This window comes from Terrapene carolina, unplaced genomic scaffold (assembly GCF_002925995.2).
Source record: "Terrapene carolina triunguis isolate 2854851 unplaced genomic scaffold, T_m_triunguis-2.0 Scaffold66, whole genome shotgun sequence".
NCBI lineage: Eukaryota > Metazoa > Chordata > Testudines > Emydidae > Terrapene > Terrapene triunguis.
In genome coordinates this window covers 86,818,439-86,824,438 of record NW_020664417.1, presented here as the reverse complement: position 1 = coordinate 86,824,438, position 6,000 = coordinate 86,818,439, and the positions used below count along the sequence as shown (strand labels likewise).

General features: G+C 43.6%; 1 protein-coding gene across 2 annotated transcripts in view; it reads left to right on the top strand.

The window, feature by feature from the left end:
* The first annotated feature begins 622 nt into the window (after positions 1–622).
* The window catches only part of NSD2 (nuclear receptor binding SET domain protein 2), a 161,815-nt gene continuing 156,437 nt past the window's right edge, over positions 623–6,000 (top strand). For both annotated transcript variants that reach the window (XM_024199044.2, XM_024199043.2), the window contains exon 1: positions 623–725. The gene's annotated coding sequence lies outside the window, so the exon portion shown is untranslated. The remainder of the gene's footprint in view (positions 726–6,000) is intronic.

The window sequence follows — 6,000 nt, the reverse complement described above, 5'->3', positions numbered from 1 at the left end:
ACAAGGGCAAGACTCTCTCCACCCAGCAGTGAAGAGGGAACAGTCTGGGACTCAGCACAGCCGCCGCGCAGGGGCCCAGCCTGGACAGGGACGGCAGCGCCTGGGGCCAGCCCTTCGCGCGGTTGGAGGACGCAGGACGGGTTCAGAAGGGGGGGGGGGGGCGTGGGGGGGGCTGAGGGGAATTGTTCCGCCTTTGGCTGGCAGGGGGTGAACGCGTGTGGGGGTCTCACAGGGGCAGCTCCTCGGGTCTATTGAGCCGTGACTCGTGAGGTGGGCAAGACACCGCCCCGCCTTGAGTCTGGGGAGTCCCCACACCCCGCCCTGCGGCAACTTCCCTCTCCCCATCCTCCAGGCCCCCGCCGTTTGCAATCGAGGTCCCGTTACCGCCTGTCGCAGGGGCTAGCGAGGCAGGGCCCGGCCCGAGGCAGAGCTGACCCCGCTCCCGGCCGCGGGGCTGCGTATACGGGCGGTTCCGTGCGGGGGGATTTGAAACAGCCGCTCCAAGGGCCGCGCGGCGGCGGCGTCCAATCAGCGGCGGGGATTTTTCGCGCTGGTTCTGGCCGGAGGAGGGGGCGGGGCCGCCGCGCAGGATTCCCGGAGCCGCCGCCGCCGCCGCTGCTGCCGTTACTGCCGCTGCGTCTTGTCGGCTGCCGCCGTTCGCGGGCATCGAGCCACCGCCTCTCTCCTCGCCCGGCTCCTGTGCGAGAGGATGTGCCAGAGCACAGGTCAGCGGGCCGGGCCCGGCCGGTGTCCCTGGGGCGGGGGGAGGCCCCGGGCACGTTACCGCAGGCCCCGGCTGGAGGCGGGAGCGGCAGTGAGGTTACCTCGCTTGCTCGCAGGGATGCTGTGTCCTGGCCCCGCGCGCTGCCGTTGGGAGGGCGAGCGGCTGGCAGCGGGGGTGGTCCGCGGTGCTGAGGCGAGGGGTGAGGGGTGGCCCCCAGCTTCTCCATCACCCAACGGCGTTATCCCCCCGGTCTCCCGATCCTCCTGCCCTCGCGGGAGTCTAGCTCTCCCCTACTAGCCGGCTCTCCCAGCCTCCTCCTGGGCGGAGGGGGAGGCTTCCCCTACCTCCCCGGCCCCCCTCGCTCCCCTCCCGGCCCCGGGTGGCTCTCGGACCCCCCCCTGCATGCACCCCCGGCTTCCCCCCAGTGTCTGCCCATCCTCCCGCCGGAGGCTGCAGCAGGATTACTGGTGTTGGCTGGGCCTCTGATTCTTGGGTGTTGGAGGAGCGGAAAGGAGCAATGCCGAGGCTGGAGTCCCGGCTGTTGCTGCTTCATCCTCTTTCTAGTCCCACCCTCCCAATCTCTTCATCGCTGCTGCAGGAGGCGAGAGAAAATGTGAAGGGGTGGGATAAGGCGCCTGTCGGTGTCACCTCCCTTCCCAGGGTGAAAATCAATCAGTGCAATCTATACACACACACACAAATGGGAGAAAGATCTACTTGAGGCTTTAAAATAACTCGCTAAATGGTGGTGGTGGGTATAAATGTACCCCCCATTGCACTGACTGTGTGTGGTGTAATCATCTGAGGGCTGCTACTGCTGCCTTCCCTGTGGGTAGAACTGGGATTCCATGGCAGTAGGAGTGAGAGAGTAACTCTGGAAATGTATGGAGGGGGAAGCCATGTTTGATTTATTCCTCCACCAAAGACTGGTGTGATGATCCTTATACTTACCCCTGCTGCAGTTCATTCCGGACCTGTATGGGAGGCGAAGGCGATCCCTATTAGAGAAGAGGAAATAAAATGTTTCTGCCAAGACTTACATGCTCATTGGCTCAGTCTTTATTAAGTATAAGAGGATAGGTCTCTCGTAATTTGAATTGATATTTGTGTGTTAAAAGGGGCAGGGGAACTTGCATTTCCAAGGCCATAGTTATAGCTCATCCGTTGTGGGTTATAGCTCTGGGAGTGGGGGAGGGAATTCACCACACTTCTTGAGCGTATTTATACTTGGTTCTTTCAAAATAAGTCTGCTAAAAGGAGGGGCAAATACTATCAAAAGTATAGGAGCAGTAAATAGATATTGTATTAAAACAGATTTCAGAAAAAAGGGCCCCTTGCTAACAGACCAGTTAGACAAACATGAGGCAGGTATAAGTCACTGCCTGTTTCTTGAATATTTTCCTATTGCTTTTTGCATTAAAATTGGTTTATAATTATTCTTATATTTAAGATTGAATGCTGTCTATGCTGAATAAACAGGGTCTCTTATGAAAGGGAGATTCAAACCTAAGACAGCAGCTCCATAGTGTAAGTTACCTATGAAGTGTTTGTGTGGATTTTGCAAGATCAACTTGCTGGTAATTCATGTCTCATTGTTGTGCTTAGTAAAGGTCTTTTAAATATGGGAAATACTATTAAATCTGATCAAATAAATTTGCTCTTCTACAGTATCTAAATACTATTGTAGTGGAATCTTTATAAACTAATTGTTGAAATTATTATTTATTGTGGTAGTGCCTCGGAAACAGAACAAATGTACCTGAATAAACTCTCCAGTACCGCTTAATGAAATTATTTGACCTGTTGGATGTGCTTGATGAATAAAACTGCTATGGAGCAGTGCTAGTCAGTGCTCAAATACGCATTAAAAACTAAAATGTGACTTATGTTGGATTTATGTGCCAGTTTAGAGCCATAAGGAGTGTTGATGAAATTTTTTATAATTAAATAGTCTTCACCACTCAGGTAGAAATAAGTGATTTCTTGTTAAGGAAATGGGAATAAACATTCACTGCCACCGTTACATTCTCTTAGAAATATGCAAATATTGACAGGCTAATAAAACATAAATTTACCTTAATTAATTAAAGGGAAATGTCAAAAAGGAATAAGTACCTTTACATTATTTCAGGTAATTGGGGTGTAGGGGAAGTACTAATGCTGCCAGTTCAAAGTAGCTTTTAGAGTTGAAATTAATCAAATTAAAAATCTAACTATATTTAAACTACTCTCAAATAACTAAGAATCCAACAGGAATGATGTTACAGAAAATGAAAAATGATAGTATTTAATATCTTTACATGCATGTAAACTCTTTTCTTTCGGTATCATTTCAACTATCAGAATATTACCTTAAAATTGTGTTAGGCCTATGAGACACTGGCTTCTAAGACATGGGGTTTAATTATTTTAGGCTGGGAACTTAAAAGGGGCTATGATGTATCTTGTTTAAAAAGGCTTACTGAGTTCTAAAATTATGCATTCAACAAAACAGTGCAGGCCTGGAAAGAAAGAGCTGTTACTATGTCCCATTGTTTGTGGCTCATTCACTTCTCGCTTTTGCTTTGAATGTATTGTGTTTCTTTCATGCCACTAGTATTAATATGTATCTAAATCTAGGCCTCAGTCCTGCAATCTGACGTGTGTGGACCCTTGTGCTCAATAGGAGCCCATTTACTTCATTGGTACTCCATAGAGGCAAAAGGCTCCACCTGCCTCAGTTAGATTGCTGGAGAAGATGTGTATGCTGTAAATATTATAGCAGCACTGCCGTCTCCAGTCATTTCTTCTTTCTGATGCTTGCATAATTGCACAACAGAATTTTAAATTTAAAGTATAAATATTAAAGACTTGCAAACTTATGCAAATTGCAGGCATTTCCTCCACAGAACTCTGTAAAGCATCTGACTACTTATAGGAAAAAAACTCAAATCCCCAGAAGAGCTGAGCACTGCACTGTAGAACTCTTCTTAGCTGGTGCCAATGTAAGCAATATGCATATCCTGATATTCAAGAAGTCTTTCTAATGGAATAAATTTGGTATTCAGTAGAAAATTTGACTGTTTGCATATTTGTCTAAGTTTTTGTGCCACGCTCATCACTGTACTATCCTGTGCCTATTTAAATCTTTTTAACTTCATTACATTTTTGTAAGGAATAACAAGCACAAAATACAAATGAGTTGTCTGTGTGGCTTGGTGTATGTTCACCTGCGTAAGAGATCTGAATGTATAGCTTTGGTGTCTTTTACCTTTTGACCAATGAAGAATGGAAATATTGAGGCAGAATAAAGTGGATAAGCACATCTACTTTTCTAACAAACATCTTATTTTCTAGTCAGTGGAGTGGCTTTGAAGAAAGCTTGACATCTTTGCTGTATAGTTGGCGAAGAGAAGTTGAAATATGGCACCCAAGGATGAATGGCCAAATAGGGAGGAGAACCAAATTAAAAAATGTACATATCTAGCAAATTGTGAATGGGTGGGTTTCATTTTATAGTTAACGTAGAAAATGAATAGTTGGGAGGCCTTTGTGATTGACAACAGAAAGAAAACAGAAGAAAAGTGTACTGAAATGTAAGAAATGTCCCTTCAATCGATAGAGATATTGTCAACTTCAAAATCATACTTCTCTCACTTTTTTTAACCTACAGTTATTACAAGTAGCACCCAAGATAAAGTGTAATTATACAAAAATCAATTATTTTCTTTCAGATTACTTTGTGCATTTGACAAAAATCGAGAAAATAATAAATAAAAATGGGAAAATGTGATAGTAAAAATTTGAAACTACATTGACTACATTTCAAGTTGATAGTGACCCTTTTAAAATGAGCATATTGACTTTAGAGAAACTTAAATTTTTTTTTTTTTTAAAGGGGGTGCTGTAATATATATGAAATTTTAAGATAGGATAGGTGGCATGCAATTGCAAACTGAATGCTGGGCTTTGATATGATAATGTGTACCTATTCTATACCCTGCATTCTCATAACTAAAAGGACAGCCAGGCAAAGTACGGAGATATCCAAGAATTCTGGAGTACAGATGTCTTGCACATCTCAATATCCTGTGCCTGTTGATGATAAATGAATGTACTATCAATGTGCATCAGTGTGCTCACCATCAAATATCTTACCTGATCAATTTTAAATTTCAATGTTAGGCTTAAGAAATGAGTGTTTCTATAGTGTATATAAAAAGCTACCTCTTACTATGAAGGGAAAAATATAAGAGTATCCAATAAAAGAATAAATATTTTAAATATGCTTTCTCTTTGCCATAAACAAATGCCTGTTAACTATATTGCACCAAAAGTAAGTCTTCTGTAGTTGTGTTTTTTAGTGATTAAAAATAACAAAGTTGTATGGGAGTTGTTTAGACAGACCAGTGCTGTAATGGATCATAACATTGGACATAGACATTTTAAAGCATCTGTCTGAACATTTTGTAGCAGTGTATTCTGTGCATACTTTAACTGGCTAAAGATCTGGAAATGTAAAATGTTAGCTTATACATATTTCAAAGCTGTATAATGTTGGGCAGAATTCCTTAGCCTGGGGGCACGGTTGACATATAAGCACTGGTATTTGACATAATTTGAAACTAAGCAATAAACTATATAGGTAGTTTAAAGAGTGTAAAGTTACAAGGTTTCCCCAACAGGTGGTTGTCCTGTTTCTATTGTTTTTTTGCCCCCTACACTGCAACAACCCTTCTTTAACTTAACATAAGATGATGTTTAGTACTAAAAATCAATTCAACTTCCACTTCTGTAGCACAGACTGTAGCTATTTGGTGTAATTCCTTCCATTGCGAACATTGGAGGGGAGGGAGGAAAGCGAAAAAGTATATGCATAAGGGAGGTGCAAAGCATCAGATGGTGGTCATATTAAAGATACCTAGAGAAAAAGCAAAAGGGCTAATTGCCCCCATAACTGATTCTTTTATTTTTATTTTATTTTATTTTTAAACTGCATGCTCTCTCATGGTGCCTACTTGAGAAATGATGACTAACTGAAAAATACGGAAGTCTTTTCTTAAGTCTAACTATTTAAACTTCTTCATAAAGAACTCTTAATCAGGTTAAAAGGGCCTTACATAATGGCCTTAGAATCTATAACCTGCTTCGTGTGTCTGTAGAAGCTACCTTCCGTTTTTTCTGCTGAGTTAGGTCTTTAAAGTAGCCAAAAGTTTGATGCGTCTGTCATCTCAACAGAGAAATTGGCCCTTCTCTGTGAAACTTGCTTCAGTCTGTACCCCCGCCAAGCTTTCTTG